This window comes from Crocuta crocuta, unplaced genomic scaffold, assembly GCF_008692635.1.
Source record: "Crocuta crocuta isolate KB4526 unplaced genomic scaffold, BGI_CrCroc_1.0 scaffold159, whole genome shotgun sequence".
NCBI lineage: Eukaryota > Metazoa > Chordata > Mammalia > Carnivora > Hyaenidae > Crocuta > Crocuta crocuta.
In genome coordinates this window covers 2,923,269-2,949,684 of record NW_027533263.1, presented here as the reverse complement: position 1 = coordinate 2,949,684, position 26,416 = coordinate 2,923,269, and the positions used below count along the sequence as shown (strand labels likewise).

General features: G+C 36.0%; 1 protein-coding gene across 9 annotated transcripts in view; it reads right to left on the bottom strand.

Annotated features, from left to right (window-relative positions):
* Positions 1-515: 515 nt before the first annotated feature.
* CARF (calcium responsive transcription factor) overlaps positions 516-26,416 on the bottom strand; it is an 84,581-nt gene continuing 58,680 nt past the window's right edge. For 7 of the 9 annotated variants that reach the window (XM_077747578.1, XM_077747580.1, XM_077747579.1 and 4 more), the window contains 3 exons: positions 15,809-15,946; positions 11,548-11,632; positions 516-922 (listed from right to left, as the gene is read on the bottom strand). The gene's annotated coding sequence lies outside the window, so the exon portion shown is untranslated. Of the gene's footprint in view, positions 923-11,547; positions 11,633-15,808; positions 15,947-26,416 lie in introns of those variants that run through there. The other 2 variants (XM_077747581.1, XM_077747582.1) reach the window with 2 other exon arrangements.

Genomic DNA, 26,416 nt, shown 5'->3' with positions numbered 1-26,416 from the left:
GTTAGGCTGCATCAATCACAACATTTTTCTAAAAAGTTCCCATGGTCTTTTTATTCCACAATTCTTACATAACAAATCATCTTATAACGTTGTGGTGCCCCTTGAAGGCATTATGCTCAGTGAAATAATAAAGAGAAAGACAAACACTGTATGATCTCTCTTTTTTTTTAGATAAATAAAAAACAAGTTCATAGACACAGAGAACAGATTGGTGGTTGCAAAGGCAGGAGTTGGGGGGTGGGAGTAATAGATAAACTGTTGCTGTTGTTTTGTTTAAACAAATTAAATAAAAAGTATTTGGAAAGATCATCAGGTATCTTTAAATGTGAGTGAAATTTCTCTTCCTTTCAGCCAACTTTGCGTCATTATTTGTAAATATGCATGATCCAGAGATAACCATGACAAGTCAGTTGTGTCTATTTTCCCCATTTTTCTAAATTTATTCTATGATGCAAGTATATGTTTTTAACAAAATAAAATTATGTTATGCATTAAAAATATCTAGTAAAACTCAGTGGCATAAAACAACAATTTTATTGTGCTCACAGATTCTATGGACCAGGGATTTGGGTAGAGCAAAGAAGAGATGATTAGTCTCTACTTCATCATGTCTAGGGCTCCAGCTGAAAGTCTCAAAGGCTGGGTATGACTCAGTGGCTCAGGGCTGAAATAATCTGGAGACATCTTCATTTACATGTCTGTGGTTGATGCTGCCTGTTGGCTTGGAACTTCACTGGACTATCAACATAGAACAGATGCCCCAACAAAGCACTTGGGTGGCTCAGTTGGATGAGCGTGTGACTCTTGATTTCAGCTCAAGTTACGATCCCAGAGTTGTCGGATAGAGCCCTGCATCACACTGAGAATGGAGCCTGCTTGAGATTCTCTGTCTCTTCCTCTGCCCCTCCCCTGCTTGCACTCTCTAGAAACAAAAACAAAACAAAAAACCCACAACACCTGTTAAATGTGGTCTGTCTGAGTTAGTTTAGGCTTCCACACAGTGATTTCTGAAACAAGAAACAAAGCACTAGCCATAAGGGACAAAATTGGTAACTTTAACTACATTAAGATTTAAAAAGCCTGTTCCTCAGAAGTGCCACAGAGAGAGCAAACACACCTTGGAATGGGAAAATATATTTGTAAAACATATTTTTAATAAAAGACTCTTATTTGGAATATATATAGAATCCCAACAAAAGAAAGTAATAGAAGCTATCTAGAAGTTTTTAATTTTTTAAATATTTTTATTTATTTTTGAGAAAGAGAAAGAGAGACAGAGCATAAGTAGGGGAGGAGCAGAAAGAGAGGGAGACACAGAATGTGAAGCAGGCTCCAGGCTCCAACTTGTCAGCACAGAGCTCAATTCCAGGCTTGAACTCATGAACCATGAGATCATGACCTGAGCAGAAGTCAGACACTCAACCCACCGAGCCACCCAGGTGCCCCTATAAGTTTTTAAATAAGCAAAATATTTACATTGGCCATTCACAAGAAGGGAAATACAAATGGTGAATATTGAAAAGCTACTCAAACTCAGTTGCAATGAAGTAAATGCAAATTAAAACCACAATTAAAAACCACTATTTTAGGAAGCTATTTAGGAAGCTGACAGTAAAAAGTATTGTTAAAGATATGAAACCACTGTAATTATCATACACTGTCAGTGTGGGCATACACTGGTACAATCGATTTGGAAACCAGTTTGGCACTATCTAGTAAAGCTATATGTATATCCAATGACCCAACTACTCCATTGGAGTAGCTGGAAAAACTGTGCAGGTGTGTACCAGAAGATATGTATGAAATGTATCATTTAAACATCCATCTATATAGAGAACAAACTGGGTTAAACAAACAATGGAGATCAAGGACTGCACTTGTTTTTTTGTTTTTATTTTTTAATTTTCTAATGTTTTTTTTAAGAGAGAGAGAAAGTGTGGGAGGGATAGAGAGGAAGGGAAACACAGAATCCAAAGCAGGCTAGCGGCTCTGAGCTGTCGGCACAGATCCCAACACGGGGCTAGAACTCATGAACCATGAGATCATGACCTGAGCCAAAGTAGGAACTGCACTTGTGATGAGCACAGGGTGATGTATGGAAGGGCTGAATCACTGTATTGTACACCTGAAACTAATACACACTGAATGTTAACTAAGTGGAATTAAAATAAAAACTAAAAAACCTATCAGTCTATGCATTTTACCAACATAATAGACTAAAGGAGAAAAACCATATAATTATCTCAAAGATGCAGAATGTGACAAAAGTCAACATCCACTCGTAATATAAATTCTTGACAAACTAGAAAATATCTGGAATCCAGACAGCTCCAAATGTGTATGAATTACAGGATGAAATGCTTACTTTCCAATTTAAATATCCTCTGAGCTATTTAGTATATGAAATCTAAGACAGTAGTGGCTCAGGGCCAATGTTACTTAAAGATTGTCCCTCAGGGTACCTGGCTGGTTCACTAGGTAGAACATGCAGCTCTTGATTTTGGGGTTGTAAATTCAAGCCCTATGTTGAGCAAAGAACTTAGATTAAAAAGAGAAAACTTAAAGACTGTCCCTCTATTTATTAGATCTTTATAACAACTTTTTAATTAAATATTTTGTTTTAAGAGATTTCAAAGATCAAGGTGGGTTGAAAATAAAATTAAAGTGTTAATACTACTTTGGAAAAAAATATTTGTTCCCCCATTAATATATTAACGTATATCCTACAGTCCCTTCCTTATCTTTTAATTTACAGACCCTCTAAGTTGGCAGGAAGCATATTCTTCCTCATGGTGAATTTTGATAGTTCATGAACTGCTTAATTTAGAGTTAAATCTGATTATAACACAGATTTTGGAGTAAAAAAATTCTTGAGGTTAGATCTTTGGTTCTTGGCTTCTTAACTATGTATAATCTCGGGCAAGGTATTCAATCTCTCTGAGTTTTTCTTCCATAAAATTGGGCTAATAATACCCAGGGCGGTATGAGGATTAACTGATAAATATAAAGCACTCAATAAATTATCATATTTTAGAACTAAGTAAAGTAAACATATGTTAAATGTTGCTGGGTGAATTCCAGAGACCCCAGGCCCTGGGGCCTCAACCCAGCCCATCCCAAAGATGTTGCCAAAGGTTCTTGTTTTCATCACAAGAAAGAATTCAAGGACAGACACAGCACACCAAAGGAGTGACACAAGTGGGAAAGTTCATTAAACTAAAAGTACACTCTTGAGATGTAAAAGGAGATGAGCTTAAGAGAGACAGAGAGAACAAAATCACAAATCAAAGAGAAGTAACAACCAACACCACAGAAATACAAATGATTGTAAGAGAATATTATGAAAAATTAAACCAATGGGACAACCTACAAGAAATGGATAAATTCCTAGAAACATATAACCTCCCAAAACTGAACCAGGAAGAAATAAAAAAATTGAACACACTGATTACCAGCAATGAAATTGACTCTGTAATAAAAAAAAACTTCCAAGAAAATTATACCAACATTTGAAGAAGAGTTAATACCTATTCTTCTCAAACTATTCCAAAAAATGGAAGAGGAAAGAAAACTTCCAAACTCATTCTATGACGACAGTATCACCCTGATAGCAAAACCAGATAAAGGCACCAAAAAAAAAGAGACCAATGGTCCAATATTTCTGATGAACATAGATACAAAAATCCTCAACAAATTACTAACAAATCAAATCCAACAAAACATTTAAAACAATCATTCACCATGATTAAGTGAGATTTATTCCTGGGATGCAACAGTGGTTCAATATTCCCAAATAAATCAATGAGATACATCACATCAATAAGAGAAAGGATAAAAACCATATAATCATGTCCAGAGATACAGGAAAAGCATTTCACAAAGTACAATATCAATTCATTATAAAAAACCTTCAACAAAGTAGGTTTAAAAGAAATATACCGCGGGGTGCCTGGGTAGCTCACTAAGTTAAGCGTCCGACATCGGCTCAGGACATGATCTCACGGTTCGTGGGTTCGAGCCCTGTGTCGGGCTCTGTGCTGACAGCTCAGAGCCTGGAATCTGCTTTAGATTCTGTGTATCTCTCTCTCTCTGACCATCCCCTGTTCGTGCTGTCTCTCTCTCTCTCTCTCAAAAGTAAATAAAACATTAAAAAAAAAAAAGAAATATACCTCAACATAATAAAGGCCTTATATAAAAAACCCACAGCTAACATCATACTCAATGGGGAAATGCTTTTCTTTCAGCTTTTCTCCTAAGGTCAAGAAGAAGATAAGGATGTATATTCTCACCACTTTTACTCAACACAGTACTGGAAGTCCTAGCCATTGCCATCAGACAAGAGAAAGAAATAAAAGGCATTCAAATCAGTAAGGAAGAAGTAAAACTTTCACTATTTGCAGAGGACATACTATATATAGAAAACCCAAAAGTCTTCACCAAAAACCACAAAACTGATAAATGATTCAGTAAAGTTACAGGATACAAAATCAATGTACAGAAATCTGTTGCATTCCTATACACCAATAATGAAGCAGCAGAAAGAGAAATTAAGAAAACAATCCCACTGGGGCACCTGGGTGGTTCAGTTGGTTAAACATCTGACTTCAGCTCAGGTATTGATCTCACGGTTCCTAAGTTGGAGCCCCACACTGGGCTGTCTACTGTTAGCACAGAGCCTGCTTTAGATTCTCTGTCTCCCTCTCTCTGCCCATCACCTACTTGTGTGCTCTCTCTCACTAAAATGAAAGAAAGAAAGAAAGAAAGAAAGAAAGAAAGAAAGAAAGAAAGAAAGAAAGAAAGAAAGAAAGAAAGAAGGAAGNATTCAGTAAAGTTACAGGATACAAAATCAATGTACAGAAATCTGTTGCATTCCTATACACCAATAATGAAGCAGCAGAAAGAGAAATTAAGAAAACAATCCCACTGGGGCACCTGGGTGGTTCAGTTGGTTAAACATCTGACTTCAGCTCAGGTATTGATCTCACGGTTCCTAAGTTGGAGCCCCACACTGGGCTGTCTACTGTTAGCACAGAGCCTGCTTTAGATTCTCTGTCTCCCTCTCTCTGCCCATCACCTACTTGTGTGCTCTCTCTCACTAAAATGAAAGAAAGAAAGAAAGAAAGAAAGAAAGAAAGAAAGAAAGAAAGAAAGAAAGAAAGAAAGAAAGAAAGAAAGAAGGAAGGAAGGAAGGAAGGAAGGAAGGAAGGAAGGAAGGAAGGAAGAAAGTGAGCCAGAGGGAAGGAGGGAAGGAGGAAGAAAGGAAGGAAGGCAGACAGGAAGGAAGGAAGGAAGGGAATGAGGAAGAGAGAGAAAGGGAGAGAGGGAGAAAGAGGAAAAGAAAGAGAAAAATCCCATTTACAATTGTACTAAAACCAATAAAATACTAGGAATAAACTTAATCAAAGAGGTGAAGGATCTGTACTCTGAAAACTATAAAACTTTAATTAAGGAAAGAACTGAAGACGACACAAAGAAATGGAAAGATATTTCATGCTCATGAGGTGGAAGAACAAATATTATTAAAATGTCAATACTACTGAAAGCAATTTACATATTTAATGCAATCCCTATCAAAATATCAACGTTTTTCACAGAACTAGAAAAAACAATCCTATAACTTGTATGGAAACACAAAACACCCTGAATAGCCAAACCAACCTTGAAAGAGAAAAGCAAAGCTGGAGGCATCATAATTTGGACTATAAGTTATAATACGAAGTAATCAAAACAGTATGGTACTGGCACAAAAGCAGACATATAGATCAATAGAAAGTCTAGAGGGGCACCTGGGTGGATCAGTCGGTTAAGCGTCTGACTTCGGCTCAGGTCATGATCTCATGGTTCATGGGTTCAAGCCCCACGTCGGGCTCTGTGCTGACAACTAGCTCAGAACCTGGAGCCTGTTTCAGATTCTGTATCTCCCGCTCTCTCTGACCCTTCCCTGCTTACGCTGTCTCTCTCTCAGAAATAAATAAAAACATTAAAAAAATTTTTTAAATAGAAAGTCCAGAATTAACCCCCCACCCCAACTACACGGTCAATTGGTCTTTGACAAAGTAGGAAACAATATCCAATGGGAAAGGGACAGTCTCTTCAACAATGGTGTTGGGGAAACTGGACAGCTACATACATACAAAAGAAAGAAACAGGACCACTTTCTTACACTATAGACAAAACTAAGCTCAAAATGGCTTGAAGACCTAAAACCATAAAAATCCTAGAAGAGACCCAGGCAGTAATTTCTCTGACACTAACCATAGCAACTTTTTTCTAGCTACATTTCCTGAGACAAGGAAAACAAAAGTAAAAATAAACTATTGGGACTATATCAAAATAAAAAGCTTCTTTCTACACAGCAAAGGAAACAATCAACAAAACTATGAGATAACCTACAGAATGGGAGAAGATATTTATGAATGATATATCTGATAAAGGGTTAGTGTCCAATATATATAAAGAACTTATACAACTCAACACCTTAAAAAACCCAATTAAAAAAACAGGTAGAAGACATGAACAGACATTTCTCCAAAGAAGACATCCGGATAGCCAAGAGACATGAAGAGATGCTCAACATCACTCATCATTAGGAAAACACAAATCAAAACTATAATGCAATATTACCTCACACCTTTCAGAAGGACTAAAATCAACAGCACAAGAAGCAACATGTGTTGGAGAGGATGTGGAGAAAAGAAACCCTTGTGCACTGTTGGTGGGGATGAAAACTGGTGTAGCCACTATGGAAGACAGTATGGAGGTTCCTCCAAAAGTTAAAAATACAACTATTCTACAATCCAATAATCACACTTCTGAGTATTTACTCAAAGAATACAAAGACAGTAATTCAAAGGAATACATTCACCCCTATGTTTATAGCAACATTATTTACAATAGCCAAATTATGGAAACAGCCCAAGTGTCCACTAGATTGATGAATGGATAAAGAAGATATGGTATATATACACAATGGAATATTATTCAACCATAAAAAGAATGAAATCTTGCCATTTGCAACAACATGGGTAGAGCTAGAGAGGATAATGCTAAGGGAAATAAGTCAGTCAGAGAAAGACGAATACCATACGATTTCACTCATATGTGGGATTTAAGAACCAAATGAGCAAATGGAAAGAGAGAGAAAGAGAAAGAGAGAGAGAGAGAGAGAGAGAGACAAACCAAGAAATAGACTCTTAATTATAGAGAATCAGCTGATGGTCACCAGAGGGGAAATGGGTGGGAGGATGGGTGAAATAGGTGGATTAAAGAGTACACTTATCAGGATGAGCATTGAGTAATGTATAGAATTGTTGAATCACTATATTATACACCTGAAACTATTATAACCCTGTATGTTAACTATACTCAAACTAAAATAAAAAAGAAAGTGCAAAAGAAAGAACAAGCATAGGAACTGTGATTTGGGTTTGGGTTTCTATCTCTTATTAGCAGTTGTTATCTAGGGGGTGAGATATAGATTACTTGGGCTGAGGGTCTTTGGAAGCAGGGTTTTGAGCCTTTTCTTCCTTATTTGGTCATGGGTTTTCTGTCAGGGCACCTGTCATCTTGGATGTCTGGTCTGATCCAGCCTCCTGTGCAGTGTTGCTAGTACAGGCCTCTGACTTTCCAGATAGCTGTACTTCCTCTTTGCGGGACTCTAGGCCTCCTGCTAAATACTAACTAACTGCCTACTCTATCAAAATGAACAATGACTTTATGTTCCACCATTACTGATAGTATGCATGCTGCATAACTTGGAGAAGGATAGGGCAGGCAAGTTAAAAAGAAAGTGCAGGGGTGCCTGAGTGGCTCAGTCGGTTTAAGCGTCCAACTTCAGCTCGGGTCATGATCTCACTGTTTGTGAGTTCGAGCCCCATGCTGGACTCTGTGCTGACAGCTCAGAGCCTGGAGGCTGCTTTGGATACTATGTCTTCCTTTCTCTCTGCCCCTCCCCTGCTCATGTACTCACTCTAAGATAGATGAACATTTAAAAAAATTTTTTTCTTTAAAAAGAAAGCACATATTGCTAGGTTGCAAATCATTATAATCTTCCTTTTTTTAAATGTTTATTTCTGAGAGAGAAGCATGTGCACAAGTTGGGGAGGGGCAGAGGGAGAAGGAAGAGAGGTTCTGAAGCAGGCTCCACGCTGAGAGCTAAGACCCTGATGCAGGGTCTGAACCAAAGTCAGATGCTTAACCAACTAAGCCACCCAGGCACCCCTAAACATTTTCTTAAAAGTACAAGGGCAACAGAAATTGATTTTTTTTTTAAAAACTAAATTGCAATATAAAAATGGGCTAGTGAAAAGAGTGTATTTCATGTAAAAAATGTATATATGGAAACATCTCACTAATAAGAAATGTTAATTTGAACAAAATGGTATTTCAAATTAGAAAAATCTTTAAATTATCATATTTAATTCTCATGAGGACACGATCAGCCTCACAATCAAAAATTACTTTGAGACAGGGTGCCTGAGTGGCTCAGTTAGTTGAATGTCCTACTCTTGATTTCAGCTCAGGTTATGATCTCAGGGTCATGGGATGGAGCCCCATGAGCCTGGATCTAGGCTGAGCATGGAACCTGCTTGTGATTCTCTCTCTCTCTCTCTCTCTCTCTCTTTCTCTCCCTCCTCCATCCCCTACCTCCACTCGCACTCTCTCTCAAATAAAGAAAAAAATTTACTTTGAGATAGGTTAAAACAATGTAACATTTATGGAAAGCAATTCTATAATATTATCAAGAGTAAAAATGCTTATGATGTTTAGTTACTTTATGTTGAGGAATCCAAATGAAACACATAGTAGTCAGAGATGCAAAAAATGACTTTTATACAAAAAATATTGAAAATATATAAATGGTAAACAATCTGGGGATTAATAAAATAGATATGAAAACATATTATGCAATATTATGTATCAATTAAAAACAATTTTGAAGAAACCTTCAAACCAGTCCCTGCTGACAAGTACTCATATCACAAGAAATATTATCAACATATTTGTAGGGCCCATGTGGATAGTTCCCATAAGTTCTGGGCTCTATACAGCCAAGCTATTTCACAGAACCATTGAATTCTTTTTTTTTCCTCTTTCAATTTATTTAAATTCAAGTTAGTTAACATATGGTTTCAGAGTAGAAGCCCCTGATTCATCACTTACATATAACCATTGAATTCTATCATTCAATTTCAGTCTCTCAGGGTGCAGATGAAGAAATTGAGGGCCAGAGAAATGAAGTGATTCACTTAAGATAATTCAGCTAAGTAAGTGGCAGACTTAGTCCTCTGCTTTTTCTATTACTTCACAACTATTTTATTTATCTCATAAATGACTTATTTTACCAGCATCCATTTCTCAATTTTGCATTGTAGATATTTCCTGTGAAAATACTTTTACCTAAAGAGTATAGACAAAAAAATGGAAGAATTAATTGGACATATAATTGCAGTGCAGGTTTCAGAGAAATTAGAAATAATCAGTATACAGTTAAAGGTTGTAACTCAGTGAAATTCTTGATCATTAAAGCCCTTTCTTCCTCCTTTATATTTTTTAAAGTGGAAATTTTTTAAAGCTCTAGCTTCTGTGCTTGCTACTACAGTTAAAATCTACAGAACTGTAAACTCTCATGTAATTAAAAATTAAAATGATCTCAGTGTTTCCATGGAAATAAAAAGGCTTCATGAATAAATAATCACTATTATGCAACTGATCTAGAAATCTATTACTCTGAAAGCCACAAACTGTTTTATATCTACCACAAGCTAGATATTGTTTTGTTTTGTTCTTTCCCATGTCCTTTGGTTAAATTCTTCTTGAAAATTCAAATATATTCATATTTTTGATTCATATAATTCTAATATCAAAACATTACAATATATTTTCAAATGTTAATCAAATCTAAAAAGAGAGGAAGAATCTTCTTAAGAACAGTTAATATATTTATATAATTCTAATCATCTTTTTAAAGCCAGAATTTATTACTGCCACCTAAAACCATATTTTAGGTAAAAGCAAAACAAGTTTAAAAAGTTTAATGTTGGGGTGCCTAGGTGGCTCAGTCGGTTAAGCATCCAACTTCTGCTCAGGTCATGATCTCATGGTTTGTGGGTTTGAGCCCCACGTCGGGCTCTATGCTGACAGCTAGCTCAGAGCCTGGAGCCTGCTTCGGATTCTGTGACTCGCTCTCTCTGACCCTCCCCTGCTCACGCTCTCTCTGTCTCTCTCTGTCTCTCTCTCAAAAATAAATAAATAAATAAATAAATAAAGCATTTAAAAAAATTATAAAAAAATAAAAAGTTTAATGTTTATTAAATCTAAAATTGCATAAAAAAGAAAAAATTGATCTTTTTAGATAGTTGCTTTTAAAAAGACTAGAAAGCAGAGAGATAGACTTTCCTGGAATATTTTTTTTTTTAAGATTTTTATTTTTCTGGAATATTTTTATAATCAAGGCTAGAAATCTGATCTTTCTCACTCGTAGGGGAGCATTATGTCTAAACTTGATATATTAAGGAGTTACCACCTTATATTGTAATGTCTTTTGAACCCAACTGTTTTAATACACTGAATATGTGTCTGTTAAATAAGGGACTGAAGACTTTGCTTTAATTTGCAACTAATCTAATCTGAGATACATCCTGCCCTGACATTTCCTCACAGGTTCCAAAGTGGACTGAACGGACCAGTTTTAAGCATTCTTGGTGTTCCTTTTAACTGCTTAGACATATTTCCTGCTGTAGCTAATCTAAATGTTGGAGGGCCTCAGGGCTAGGTCCTGGGCATTCTTCCCTTCTTTATCTGCATTTTTTTCCTCAGGTGATCTCTCTGTTGTCTTGTTTTTCATTACCATCCGCATGTTGATAAATCACAAAAATGTTTATGTCCAATCTTGACCTCTAGACTTGTATCTCTAAGTGCCAACTTAACATATCCATTTGGAAGTCAAAAGTAACCAAGTTCAAAAAAGAGATCTTGCTTTTGGTCTTCGAAGTCTATCCCTCCCCATCAGTCTTCCTCCACTCAGTAAAATTCACTACCATTCACATAGTCACTCACGGCTAAAACCCTGGCTGGAGTCATTCTTATTCCTTCCCTTCCTTCACACACATCCCCACATGCCCTCCCCAAGAGCCAACCAATCGCAAGTCCTGATGATTCTATCTCCAAAATATATCCTGAATTTTTCCACTTCTCTTTGCCTCTTGTATCACTATCACTCTAGATCCAAATCACCTAAGCTTTCACGTGTGCCATTCTAATAACTTCCTGATTGCTCTACCCATTTCCATTTATGTCCCTGTATAACACATTCTTCTATAACATATAAACCCAGGTATATCACTTCTCCAGTAGAAATCTTCTAATAGGTTCTGTCTTACTCAGAATGAAATGACACTATGATTACCATGCACTCCATGGTTTTCTTCACTTTTTTTGACCTCAGCTCATACCACTTTCTCTATTGCTAATGCCACACAAGTCTGTTTTCTGCCCTTTAATACCTCTTTCCCACATCAAGGCCTTTGCATTGACTGTTCCTCCTACCTGTGAAGCTCCTCCTTCTGCTTTCTGAATGATGGCTCCTTTTCATCTGTTGAATGCTATCTTCCTAAAAATATCACCAAATAACCTGTTGATAAAGCAAAACTAAGTTTTTTGCTTATGGTAGTGAGGAGAATACTACTTTGACAGATCTTAGCAGTGTGTCTGAGGAGGAAGGGCAAAGGTGAGATATTTATGAGGTTTTGGGGATCTAATTTGAGTTTTTCAATGCAAGGGCCTCATTAGTTTTCAATAAACTCTGCAAGGCTGATGGGGAAACCTCAAGTCAAGTTACCCATCAAAGAGTCCTCCTCACAGAAGTGGGACAGATATATCTTAGTACCTTTGTCATGCTCAGTCATTGGCTGAGAGCAGCCTGTGAGAGCCAGCAGCTGGGCCCACTTGTCAATGACTTATTCTGCAATAGGAACTTTGAGGGCTCATTTTCACAGCTGCCATGGCCTACCTCTTGTGCTGAATAGATTTATCTCTTCCCACAGATCAGATGGCCAGTCTCCCATAGTTCTTCTGGGCCCATCTTCCTGAAGTGAAGCTCAGAAGGAGCCTCTGACACTGCAGTTGATCTTTGGAGCTAAAACTAGTATTCCTATTCTTCCACTTTCAGGAGTTATTCTAATTTTCCTCACTCTTAGGTATTACTTCACCAGGATTTAGGGCCTAACTGGCATTCTGACTCAAATTTTAATTTCTGAGAGGACTGAGTGCCCATACTGTTCTTGTGCTGACACTGCTGAATGCATTCATTCACAGTTACACGGGACATGGGAGGACCAAAAGGTGTCCAAATGGATCATCTGGGCTCCACCTGCACTCCCCCTGCTCTAAGTCCTTCGCTGATCTGAGTAGATCATCCCTGCCAGTATGCTGATGCCTCTTTTGCCTGGATACGTGGACTTCAAAGTGTACTGACAGCACCCTCATCTTATAGTTGAATAAAAACTTTGTGTTTCCTCTGGCAAGAGCAGGCTCACTTTGGGGATCAGGACCTCCAAACCTGGAGAGCCCAGAATTAAAAGGATGGGGAACAAAATCTCCAACTATGTCATCAGGAATTAAGGTAAATGGGGCTACTCCTGCTTCTGTCCCATGGTTACTGGACCCATGTATTCTTCCTGTTGTGAACAGAGCACCATACAGAGGTCTCTAATTTATGCATTTATTACCTCTTCAAGGACGGTATCTATCCTTTCAGAATGTTGCCTCTGAGTTAATGCTGAAGCTCTGCTTTTAAGGGCCATTTCAGCATCCTATCAACGTATCCTCCTGGGTGCAACAATTTCTTTAAGAAACAAATATCTCTCTGTAATTATACTGAATATAGTGCTAACTTTCTTTGTTTAACCTAGGTATCAACTTTTATTTCTCCTTAGATAAAACTGAAAGACAGAAAATGAGGAATTGTTTAGTTATTTTTCTAATGAGCATCTTTGTCATATTGTTTTTATAAATTTTAAGGAAACTATATATATAACAAAATCCAAAAGTATTTTCACATCCTATAAATCTCTGTTTTATTTATTTATGTATTTATTTTTAATTTTTTAAAAAGTAAGCTCTAGGGCCAATGTGGGGTTGAACTCACAATCCTGAGATTAAGAGTCACATACTCTACCAACTGAACCAGCCAAGTACCCCAATCTATATTTTTAAATATATAAGATTAACATTAAAGTATGTCAATCATTGTTTTCTTTAGACTTTGTCCAAGTATTCAAAGCCTATGTATCAACTAACTTAGTTTAACCTTTGTCTAAGGTTTTTAAGTTAACCAAGGAACTAAAAATTGAAATTTTAGTTAAGTATAAAGTTCTTAAGAATTTTGATATTAAAGTATTTTTAAATTTTTTTTTTAAAAAAACTTAAGTAATTTCTATACCCAACATGGGGTTTGAACTCATTGCCCCGAGATGAAGAGTCACATGCTCTTCTGACTCAGGCAGCCAGGCATCCCAAGAATTTTGATATTATAGAAATAATTTAAGATTATTCCTTTTGAGAGATACCCATCATTACAATTTTATCTAGTTAATCATGACTCTAAATTTTTGTAACCTTAATTTATAGAAATAATGATACTAATAATTTGTCCCATAAAACCAATGTGAGAAATATATAAAGTTTAAATTATGAGATATTCAATCTTCTTGTATAAACTAGCATATTGTGTTGGCATTAATTTCATATATTAAAGTCAGGAACATAATTGTTTTTCAATCCTTTAAACCAGTATGATTAACTCATTCTATCAGGAATATCTTATGAATATTTTCTGTATAATACATAAACTTTGTATTCATAAATTAAATTGTAAAAAGTCTGTAAATCCTGGTTCAGAACCTTTCATCTTGGAACCAAGAAGGTTTTTTTTCTTCTTTTCTTGTAGTTTTAACCAGAAATATCTCTTAAAAGCAATTTTAAAGATAAAGAAACACAAAACAATTTAATGATTTTTCTATTATAGAAATTTCTTCATTAGATATTACTAGATTGAGTTTATAATGACAGAATAATTGTTTTCATCAATTAATCTTTAATGTTTCCCTAGGAAGGGAAAAGGAGAAAAGGAATAGGAATTAAAAACGAGAGGGACCCAGCTTTAGTCAAATACAAAATTATCACTGTAAAAGACAAATTACTTCTCCTTAATTAAAGAGAGGGGAAAGTTTAGATGCAAGAAAACTGATTTTGACATACGTGCTCACAAGAGAGGGTGAAAAAGAGGGAGGGAGAATTGGTCATTACAGCTGGTTTAAATATAAATTTAGGTCCCCTGATGTTTGCTTTTTATGATTAAAATGCCAGTAATTGTTAATATTTGAAGTAGAAAAATTAAAGGGTATTTCTTACATTAAACAAAGTGATCTTTCTCTTTTAGACCAACAGGACTATCTCCTTATGGGGTATTTTGAAGGGAAGGAGAAAAAGTCAGAAGGAGAGACAGTACAGAGGGAAATAGAGGAACACAGGATGAGGAAGTAAAATGGAATAAAGGACATCATATTCAAATTGTTGATTTGAAAGGATCTAGAAAAGACAGTTCTAAATTTTTCTTGCCTTTGCCAAAGAATCTTATAAGGAAGTAATTTTATAATCTCTTGACTATATTGGAAGTTTCCCCTTGCTTTAAAATGTAGACAACTGTATGTTTGGTATATTGCTTTCTTTTTGCTTCAAAGTGCCTCCCCATAAGAACCATTTTGTTTGTATCAGAAGTTCCTCCCAAAATCAATTCTAATTCCAAGTAATCCTTTTATCAATTACAAAGCAAACAAGACACATAGTGCCTGGGTAGCTCAGTCAGTTGAGTGTTGGACTCTTGATTTCACCTCAGGTCATGATCCCAAAGTTATGGGATCAAGCCTGGCATCAGGCTCCTGAGGGGGGTCCTGCTTGGGATTCTCTCTCTCTCTCCCTTTGCCCCTCTCCCCTGCTTACACACTCTCACTAAAAAAATAAATAAAAGAAAGTAAACAAGACACATTTTGATTCTAGTATAAATACATATAAGAATCAGGAGTCCAGCCCAGAATGGCTACAGAACCAGACTAAAGATAAACATATTAAGTCTGACAATGTAATCAAATGTGAACCCTGAATCTTAGGGACTCCCTCCTAAAGAGAACCAGATCCTCATTGACAAGATAAAACAAGAGTGGGCAAAGTTCTCATAAAACATTCAGTTCAATGACTTGAGACAGTTTTTCCAAAGAATGCCAGTTTGAAGAGAAAACTTCTGAACCTACAAGTTTACATCCCTATGAACTTTCTCTTAAAAGATGCACAATGAAGAAATGACAAGGACAAATGTAGTATTGACAATAATAATGCAGATTCCTACCAAATAAAAGTTTTCAAACCTGATCAATCAATGGATTTTTAAAAGGAGTTTATTCCTAGATGCTACTTTCAAACTAAACAAAACAAACGCTAGCATTTGGAGTATTTGATGAAAAAAATTAGAAATCTTGGGGCACCTGGGTGGCTTAGTTGGTTAAGCATGCAACTTCGTCTCAGGTCATGATCTCACGGTTCATGGGTTCAAGCCCTGCGTCAGGCTCTGTGCTGACAGCTAGCTCAGAGCCTGGAGCCTATTTCAGAGTCTATATCTCCCTCTCACTCTCTGAACCCTCCACTGCTCACACTGCCTCTGTCTGTCTGTCTCTCTCTCTCTCAGAAATAAATAAAATAAAAAAATTATATAGAAAAAATTAGAAATCAGAGCTCAGATCCAACATGAACTTACCTTACCAGTCATTGGAGAAACCCTGTGTAGGAGGCTCAAAGGGCCTCAGAAAAGCATGCTGTTTCCAACGTGACCAGATTTTGATAAGACCTCCATGACCGTCAAATGCTGGCTCCTTTAAAATACCTCCAAAATAACCTGTTGATAAAGCAAAACTGAGTTTTTTGCTTACTGTGGTAAGGGAGAATACTATCTGGATAGTCTTAGTATTTCACAGGGGATATCATAGGAGCAATACTTATGAGTTATGGGATCTAGTTTAAGTTTCAAAGCAGATCTGATTGGAATTACACAAAGTTTATACATGATACCTTTTTGATTGGAGACTGGGAGGTGAGAGTTTGAAAGTGATTCTTTCACAATCTTTTGCCTTCTTAGACTAATCTGTTTTTTCTTCCATGCTCTGAATTGTTCACTAGCCTGAAACTTCCTTGATTTACAATGCTTTTTCCTTTGTTTGAAATGATAGTACTTATCATACCATTTTACAACTTGTTGATTAAAAAACTGTCTGCCACCACACTGTAAGTCCCCATAGAGCTAGGATTAGGTTTTATTAATCTTTTGTATAACCAACAGGTAATGCAGTGTCTGATTCTCAATAAGCACTCAGCCACTGTTGATCATGGCTGGACAAAAACATATAAACATGCTGACTAATTTTCTGATTTTCAATTTATGGACATGAACTTTAAATGTACCCTTAATCAAGTAGACCCATTAATAATACTATATTTCACTTGCCTAATTACTCTCACATTAGCTTTTCTCCCCAACACTCTCCCCCAACACACTCATGGAGTCTGCCTTGTATCCCCTTACAGATGAGGTATCCATGGTCCTACTTAAAGCCAAACCCTTTACCTGGGCACTAGATCCCATCTCCTTTCAATTACTCAAAGACATTTCTTCAGCAATTTTCTCCCCTCAACAACTTTCCCTTGTCTCTTTAGGTTGTTTTCCATTTATTTTCTATAAGGACACTCTAAAATCTTAAATACGGATGGTCATTCATTCAAAAATATTTTCAAAGCATCTATCACTGTCATACATCAATGAGCAAAAAAAGACAAAGATCCCTGATCCTGCATTTTATAATCTAGTTGGGACAGATAAACTATACTTTATTCTTTAAAAAAAAATTTCTTTTACATTTATTCATTTTTTGAGAGATAGAAAGAGACAGAGGGTGAGTGGGGGAGGGGCAGAGAGAGGAGACACAGAATCCGAAGCAGGCTCCAGGCTCTGAGCTGACAGCACAGAGCCCCATGCAGGGCTCGAACTCACAGGCGGTGAGACCATGACCTGAGCTGAAGTTGGATGCGTAACCAACTGAGCCACCCAGGTGCCCCTATAAAGTTTATTCTTAACACAATGGCCAAAATGATCCTTTTAAAGGGTAAGTCATATTATGTTGTCATTCTTCTGCTCAAAACATGGCTATAGCTTCCCATTTCCACGCAGAGTAAAAGGCAAAATCGTTATGATGGATTGTAAGATCCTACGTGATCTGACTTCCTATTATCTCTCCGACCTCATTTCCCAGTACTCTCTCACTTGCTCACTCCACTCCAGCCCCATTAGCCTTGTTTCTGACCTCCAGGCACAGCAAGCACTTCCCAATCCTGCAGTTCCCACTTACTGTATTACTCTGCATGCTATCTGCATGACTCTCTTATTCCCTTTAAGAATTTGTTTGCATGCACCTTCTCAATGAGACCCACTCCGGTTGCCCTATTTAAAATTGCAACTCGTTGGGGCGCCTGGGTGGCTTAGTCGGTTAAGCGTCCGACTTTCGCTTAGGTCATGATCCCGTGGTTCGTGGGTTCGAGCCCCGCGTCGGGCTCTGTGCTGGCTGCCAGCTCAGAGCCTGGAGCCTGTTTCAGTCTGTGACTCCCTCTCTCTCTGACCCTCCCCTGCTCACGCTGTCTCTGTCTCTCTCTCTCCTAGAAATAAATAAAACATTTAAAAAAATAAATAAATAAATAAATAAAATTGCAACTCGTTGGGGCGCCTGGGTGGGTCAGTCAGTTGGGCGGCCAACTTCGGCTCAGGTCATGATCTGTGCTGACAGCTACCTCAGAGTCTGGAGCCTGTTTCAGATTGTGTCTCTCTATCTGACCCTCCCTGGCTCACGCTGTCTCTCTCTCTGAAATAAATTTTTAAAAAAGTTAAAAAAAACTTTAAATTGCAACTCATATCACACTAACCCCATATTTCCCTCTTTCCCTGCTCCATTTTTATGCTTGATCACCTGTAAACTTAACATATAAGTATATAATATACATATATAAATATATATCTTACACATAAATATATTTTCATATAAATATATAATGCTTATGTTTATATATAGTTACTATGTTTATTATTTATTATCTATCTCTCTCTACTGGACTGTAAGCTCCAAAAGAGCAAGAAATATGTCTGTTTTGTTGAACAAATGAATGTCCATATTTTAGATTTTAGAGTGTCTTTGCAGAATATAAATATAAAACCCCCAAAGTTTCTATAAAGCATTTATAGATGCAATAGTAATGGCCAGAAATTTGTTATTCAATTTCATTATAGTAATCAAAAAATTACTCTATCACTTCCATTTGGTCACCATATCTACCTTCAGAAATCTGTAATATTTAAAGTTTTACCCAGATTTTAGGAAAGCTTTTTGATTCAATGGGCTCCTTTAATGGATCATTTCAATAAGACTTTAAATGTACACTAAGCAAAATGTAAAATTCTTAGTCTAGTCTTCTAGAATTTCTACCATTTAACCTCTCTTACTATTCCAATCTTTACTCCAGCTTCATTCCTTCACTGAATCCTAAAGTTCTCACCAAAATGAACTTTAAAATGTATCCCCAATAAGCTGTATAATTCCATCTACTTGCCCCTTGAATTCTATACTTCTGCATTTTAATCTCATGTCCATATCCTGTCATGAAAGATCCAACTCAAAGATCCTATAATGAAAAGATGACTTGTGTTCTGGACTGTGTGGCCAAAGGAATGTGGAATGATACTGTACAGACCTTGCTACCAATATTAACTCTATCACTTAATAGTTTTTTAACAACCTCAAGCAAGTTATTGAATTTCTGAATTACAGTTCTCTCATTTGTGGGAGTCACCTTTAGTAACTAACAATAGTCAATGAATTCTGTCTTACTAAACAATATTCAATGAATTCTGTCTTACTAAAATATATTTTTCCTTGGGGTGGTGCCCAGATTTTAAAAGAATTACATTTCCTAGCATCCCCTGTAACTAGGGTGGTCATGTAACAGTATAACAGCTCTGATCAATAAGATAAAAATGGAAGTTGCATATGGGTCTCCTAAGAAAGACTTTTGGTTCACTCACTCAGCACAGGCCCTCTGCTCATTCCATTCTTCCCTGTCTGAACTCTGATAAATTCTGGAGGTAGAACAACCACCATAGACAAAAAGCAACAAGTATGTAGACGAAAGCCACGTTAGAGATGCTTATATGAAAATATTAAAGGATGCTGGATTCCTAGTAGCCACATGGAACCACCATACATCCCAGATTTGGTTTCATAAAAAAATAAGACCTCTTTATTTGGTTAAGCCACCATAATCATGTCTCTGGTGCACACAGACAAAGATGCTACCTAATAGATACATCACCTTGAGAATAAGGATAATGTTTACCTTTCAGGGTTTAAAATTTAATTGTTAATATGAATTTTTAAAATGAATATATATTGAGTGGCCTGTTACAGATTCTAAGATCTCAACATGAGTTAACTCATTAAATCCTCATAATAGTTCAATTAGGTAGCTACTACTACTATTTGTTCAGAGGAAAGAAAAATACAAAGAACTGAAAGTTCAAGGAATTTGTCCAGAGTTACACAGCTAATAACGAGGAAGTGGGATTCAAATCTGTCTGACTTCGCAGCACAGGCTCCTGACCACCAGTCCAAGCTACAACAGTAAGAAATTATTTGTGCCAGGTGAAATGCCAAGTGCTTTAACCAAACAATATAAAGCACCAAGTACAATGTCTGGTTCTTAGTGAAATGTCAGTTCTCTTCCTTGCAAGTAATGTCATCATCTTCTTAATTCTTTTATGTTTTTATGTTAGACAGAGAGAGAGCATGAGCAGGGCACGGGGCAGAGGGAGAGAGAGATATTAAGTAGGCCCTACCTGAGCTGAGTGGGAGTGAGCTCATGTGTGAGCGTGTGTGAGAGTGGGGGAAGGGCAGAGAGCGAAGGAGAGAGAGAATCCCAAGCAGGTTCTACGCTTTCGCCATGGAACCCAATGTGGGGCTTGATCTTACAAACCGTGAGATCATGACTTGAGACAAAAATTAAAAGCCAGACTCTCAATCAACAGGGTCACCAGGCGCCCCTCAAATTTACCATTTTCTATACTGTATAAAGCTATATATCTCATGTAATAGACACTAAGTTCCAGTTAGTCAAACTTTTAAATCATTCATTTTGGTATCCTACATGGCCTAACTCTGTCAGGTACACAGAAGGCTGAATCATTATGATGGGAAAGCCATGGTAGTGGAGACTGGAAACTACCATCAAAGGTGGTCGCTATACATAAGGCAGTTCTGGAGATTACTTTGGACCAATCCTATACCCTAAGTCCCACAATGATATACCTACTTGTCTCACTCAGATTTGTTGTACCTTACTTCATCTCATAATCTATCCTTGTGCTTCCTTCAACAACCTCATACTGATTCTCCCAACTCTAATGCTCCTGCAGAAACCCAAATGTGACACGGTATCAACATTGTCTGGAGAACTTCCATATCTAGTCAAGATGGAGTAAAAGTGACCAGACTTATCCTCCTGCCTGAAACAACTATAAAATTGGATAAAATATATGAAACGATTCTCAAAATGTTACACATGATGAGAGACAACAGTGATCCCTGAGAGATGTAAAACAGATGAGATGAGGTCTATATTATCCCAGATAGCTGTCTGAAGAGACTCCAGGCTGTGGCACATAGCATGGAAAACCAGACAGAGTCTCTCAGAGTAAAGGAGATGAAACTTGGAATCAAGGAAGGCCAAAGCAGCTAGAATTTGTAAGATAAAGTACTGGAAAAGAGAGCGCTATACAGAAAACTCCAGAGATCTGCAGGAGTTCACTCCCTAGCACTGATCATACTTAATGATCAGTGCATGAGTATAAGGAAATGACTTGAGACTAGGGAAAAGAACGACCTGAAAGAATTTGGGAACAACCCTCTGAGGTTCAGAGGGTCTAGAAGAGCACCTATTCCCAGAGTAGAAAACTTCAGACAGTGTAGAAAACCTCATTAGTTCAAAAACAATGTAGAATACTCAGAAGGGATTTGCCTCAATAACAAGACAATACTAACACTACATTAAATGCTACTCAGTTCTACCTAACGAAGCTTCAAAGCAAGCATGAAAGGAATAAACTGTTTCCAAAAAACTTAATTGTGTCCCAAAACAAAACTCAAGAATATTTATAAGAATACAAAAATATCCAGCACCCAGAAGTTATGTCTGGCATCCAATCTAAAGTTAGAATACAAAAAAGCAGGAAATTAATTAATTAATTAATATATACAAGATAACTGATTATTTAAAGTATAAATAGCAAAAATGTATTGTCAGGGTGAGTATATTATTACAAGATGTGAGTATATTATTATAAGATTCTACACTGTCTGTTAAATGCTGGAATACTGCTTGAAGGTAGACTGGGATAGTTAAAGATATACAGAATAAACACTAAAGCAATCATTGGCTAATAAGTCAATAAAGGAGATAAAATTGAATCATAAAAATGGGCAATTTCACCAAAGGACAGAAGAAGGGAACAAAATACAGATGGAACAAATAGAAAGATGGAAGGGAAGACTTAAACACAACCATTTCAATAATAACATTAAATGCAAATAAAACCCACCATTTGTGAAATATGTAAAAGATGTAAAACAGGATAATGCATCCTGATAAACAAGTATGATTTATTCCAGGAATGAATGCAAGAATAGAAGGCTTTTGCCCTTTAAAATTAAATTAAAGCTTCATAACATATTGAGACTAAAAAAAAGAAAAACCATATGATCATATCAAAATGCATAGGAAAACCACCTGACAAAATCAAGTATTCCTTCCTAACAAAAATTCTCAGTAAGCTAAGAACAGAAAGAGTCTCTTTCAATTTGATAAAGGACATATGCAAAAATTATGATTAACATCATAACAGTGAAAGACTAAATGCTTTTCCCCTCAGAAAAGGGGAACAGAAACAAGGGAAGGATGTTCATTCTAACCCATTCTAATCAAAATTGTACTTTAGGTTCTAGTCAGTGTAACAGTTGAGAAAAAGAAATACAAGGCGTCCAGATTGGAAAAGAAGATGTAAAACAGGATAATTGTCTATGTAGAAACTCTAAAAGAAACTACCAAAAAGCTATGAAAACTAATAAATGAGTTTAACAAGGCTGCAAGATTGAAAATCCATATAAAAAATCAACTGTATTTCTACATTACTGCAAAAATAAGAAGTTGAAATTTAAAAAACAATGTCATTTATAACTTCTTAGTGATAAATCTGACAAAAGATATATGAGATCTATGCATTGAAAACTCTAAAAAGAGAAAAAAATAGAGTATCAATATTAAGATTTCAATTATCCCCAAATTGATCTATAATATTCTACATGATCCCAGTCAAAATCCCATCAGGCATTTTTAAAAAAAGAAGCTGACAGGGCGCCTGGGTGGCTTAGTCGGTTAAGCGTCCGACTTTCGCTTAGGTCATGATCTCGCGATTCGTGGGTTCGAGCCCCGCATCGGGCTCTGTGCTGACTGCCAGCTCAGAGCCTGGAGCCTATTTCAGAGTCTGTGACTCCCTTTCTCTCTGACCCTCCCCTGCTCACACTGTCTCTCTCTCTCCTAGAAATAAATAAAACATTTAAAAAAAATAAAAAAATAAAGAAGCTGACAAGGTATTTCTAAAATTCACATGGAAAAACAAAGAACTAAGAATAATCAAAACAAAGAAGTAAGAATTGCCAAAACAAAGTTGAAAGGAAGAATAAGGTTCAAAGCCACTGTAACCTGACTTCAAGACTTATAAAGCTATGGCAACCAAGACAGTGCTATTGGCATCAAGAGGCAACAGAGTTCCTCAATCTCAGTACTACAGACATTTTGGGCCAGACAATTCTTTGTTATGGGGCTATCCTGTACATAGTACAAGGTTGAAGAGAAGCTCTGGCTTCTGTCAGAAATCAACAATATCTCCCTAGCTGACAATTTAAACCATCTCCAGGCTTTGCCCCATGTTTTTTAGAGGCAAAACTGCCCAGGTTGAGACCACGGAGATAGATAATAAATCAATGAAAAAGAACAGAGTCCTGAAAATTCACCCAAATGTATGTGATTAGTGTATTTTTCATCAATGGTATAAATTTAATTCAATGGAAAAATACAGTCTTTATGGTACTAAAACAATTGGATAGTCATATGCCAATAATAGTCTTGTACTATGTATGTATATAAAAAGTAACTCAAAATAGATCATGCACCTAAATGTAAATTCAAAATTATAAAATTTCTTAAATGAAAACTCTGGAGAAAATCCAACCTTGGGTTAGGCAAAAGTCTTTTAGATACAACACAGAATTATGATCCATAAAGGGGGTGAAAAAAGGCACACTGGACTTAATCACAATAAGAATGTCTGTTCTTCTGCTCTTTGAAAGATTCTGTTAGGAAGATGAAAAGATAAGCTACAGATCAGGTGAAAATTCTTGTAAATAACATTTCTAAAATGGACTTTTATCTAGAATATACTTTTTAAGCCTCTATAAGAAGAAAAACAATTCCATTTAAAAATGAGGTAAAGACTTAAACAGACACTTCACTAAAGAAGATATACAGATGGCAAATAACTCACGAAAAGATGTTTAACAGCACTGGTGATTGTAGAAATGGAAGTTAAAGCTACAATGAGATACTACTAGACAACTACACAGCATCATAATATGCCTACAATATCAAAAGCCTGTCCATACCAAGCATTGACTAGAACTCTCTTACACTCTTGACAGGAATGTAAAGGGGTACAATCACTTTGGAAAAATCATTTAAGAGTTTCCTAAAAAGTTAAATATATACCTAGCATATGACCCAGCTATTCCTCTCCTAGATATTACTTAAGAGAAATGAAACCATATATTCATACAAAGACTTTTATACAAATGTTCGTAGCAGCTTTATTTGTAATAGCCAAGAACTGTAAACAACCTAGCTGTACATCGACAGGTAAGTGGAAAAACAAATTATGGTATATTCATACATCCTGTGACACAGGATGAATCTGAAAATAACTATGCTGAGTGACAAAAGTCAGATAAAAAAAGGTTCATGTTATATAATTTGTATAAAATTATAGACAAAACAAATTGATCTCTGGTGACAGAAAGCAAATCAGTAGTTGTTTGGGGATGGTGACATGTGAGTGGAAAGCAGGGAGAAGGAGGGATGGATTACTAAGAGGCATTAGGAATCTTCTGGAGGTGATGGATATGTTCATTATCTCAACTGTGGTGATGTTTTTTAGATGTATACATTTATCAAAACTTACTAAATCATATACTTTAAATATGTACAGCTTACTGTATATCAATTATACCTCAATAAAAATATTTTTTTTAAATCTCTGCTGGTATCTGATTCCTACTCTGTACTATGGTTTTAGAATTCTTTATTTTCTTAATTGAGATATGACTGACACATAACATTAAGTTTAAGGTATACAATATGTCAATTAGGTAACTTATATTTTGCAATATAATTACCTCCATAGTGTTAATTAACATCACTATCATGCCACATAATTATTCTTTTTGTGGTAAGAACAATTTAGATATAGTGTCTGAGCAACTTTGAATTTTACAATGTAGTATCATTGACTACAATTACCATGCCATACATTAGAATTCCAGTATGTATTTACTAATCCCAAGTTTGTACCCATATAATATTTTCAAAGGTTCTCAATATTAACAATACAATTTAATTATTTTTCTCATGATTCAGAATTAGAATCCCTTAGGGGCACCTGGGTGGATCAGTTGGTTAAATGTCCAACTTTGGCTGAGATCGTAATTTTCCAGTTTGTGAGTTTGAGCCCCAAATCAGGCACTGTACTGGCAGCTTCAGATTCTGTGTCTCCCTCTCTCTCTGCCCTTCCCTGCTTGTGTGCTGTCTCTGTCTCTCAAAAATGAATAAACATTAAAAAAGGGTTTTTTAAAATTTAGAATCCCTTAGCAAATTTTTCTTTCTGATTTATTCCTGAAGTTTTAAGAATTCGATCAGCAATGAATATTTGTATTTCATGACAGTATTCATAGCTAACATGTATGTGGTAAAATTACACTAAGACTTTGCCATTACAGCTAAGTTAATTAAGCAGAATTATGTACTTAGATATTAAAGCCATACACCAATCAAGTAGTCTAAAGCCTAAATCAGCTGATGGGAAATAGTTAATACAGTGCCCCTTCTGGAGAGTCAGATTTTCTATGGTCCCATAAAATAGGGAGGAATAAAGCAAAAGCACCAAAGAGGAAAAACATTAATGATCCCTCCTTTTAAAATCACATACTTCTGTCATTATGCCAAAAATATAAAGCTGTACTTGAAGATGTCCCAGTGCCAAGATGTAGAAAAAAGAATTACTTATACCTTATTACAGGCATTGTTTTAAAATGTTGATGGTTGGCTGAGATGAGAGTACTAAATGTGTATATATCCCTAAATGTAATGATAATAGGAGTTACTGGTAGTTATGCTGAAAAACTTACAGGTTCCAAATTGAACATGAATCTCTAGCCAAAGTTCTCAGGTAATTAAGATGTTTATTTACCATCTTAAAGATGAACAAAACTACAACTATCCCCAGAAAAAGTATAAAAAGAAAACTAACAAGTTTAAGAAAAAAATAACACAGGATTCTTTTAATGAAAAAAATTACATTATAACAAAGACACTATACATTGTTACAATATATATACACACAGTTTAAAACTTTTTAAAACTGGTACAAATTAAATGACAACTTTCTCATACTCACATGATTAAGTATGTATTTTGACAGGATATGAAAGATGAAACACAAGCTGGTGGGCCTCAAAACTGGAAACTCTAATACAGGACCAGATCCCATTTTCTATCATTTTTGTGACTTTTAGAAAACATTTACCTTGGATAAGACAAGGTACTTCATATAAAAGCTTTTTCTTTTAAGCATGTTAACTGCTTATGGAGAAAATTATTATTGAGGGAAAAGCCCACCACGGTGGTGTTTATCTCTGATTCACTGTAGCATATATAAAATTCACTGGGAGGCTTTGGAACATGAAAAATACAATGATGAAAAAAGCTCAACTATAATTATGAATTTATAACTGCCCAACTTACTACTACAGATATTACACCTTATAATACATGACAGAAAAGAGCATATATCAAACTTTGCTGTAGAGCTGTTAGGAGAATGCCAAATATAGATAGTGAAAATTTTATGCACTTGTATTTAATACCCTATGCATTTAAAAAATAATCAAAT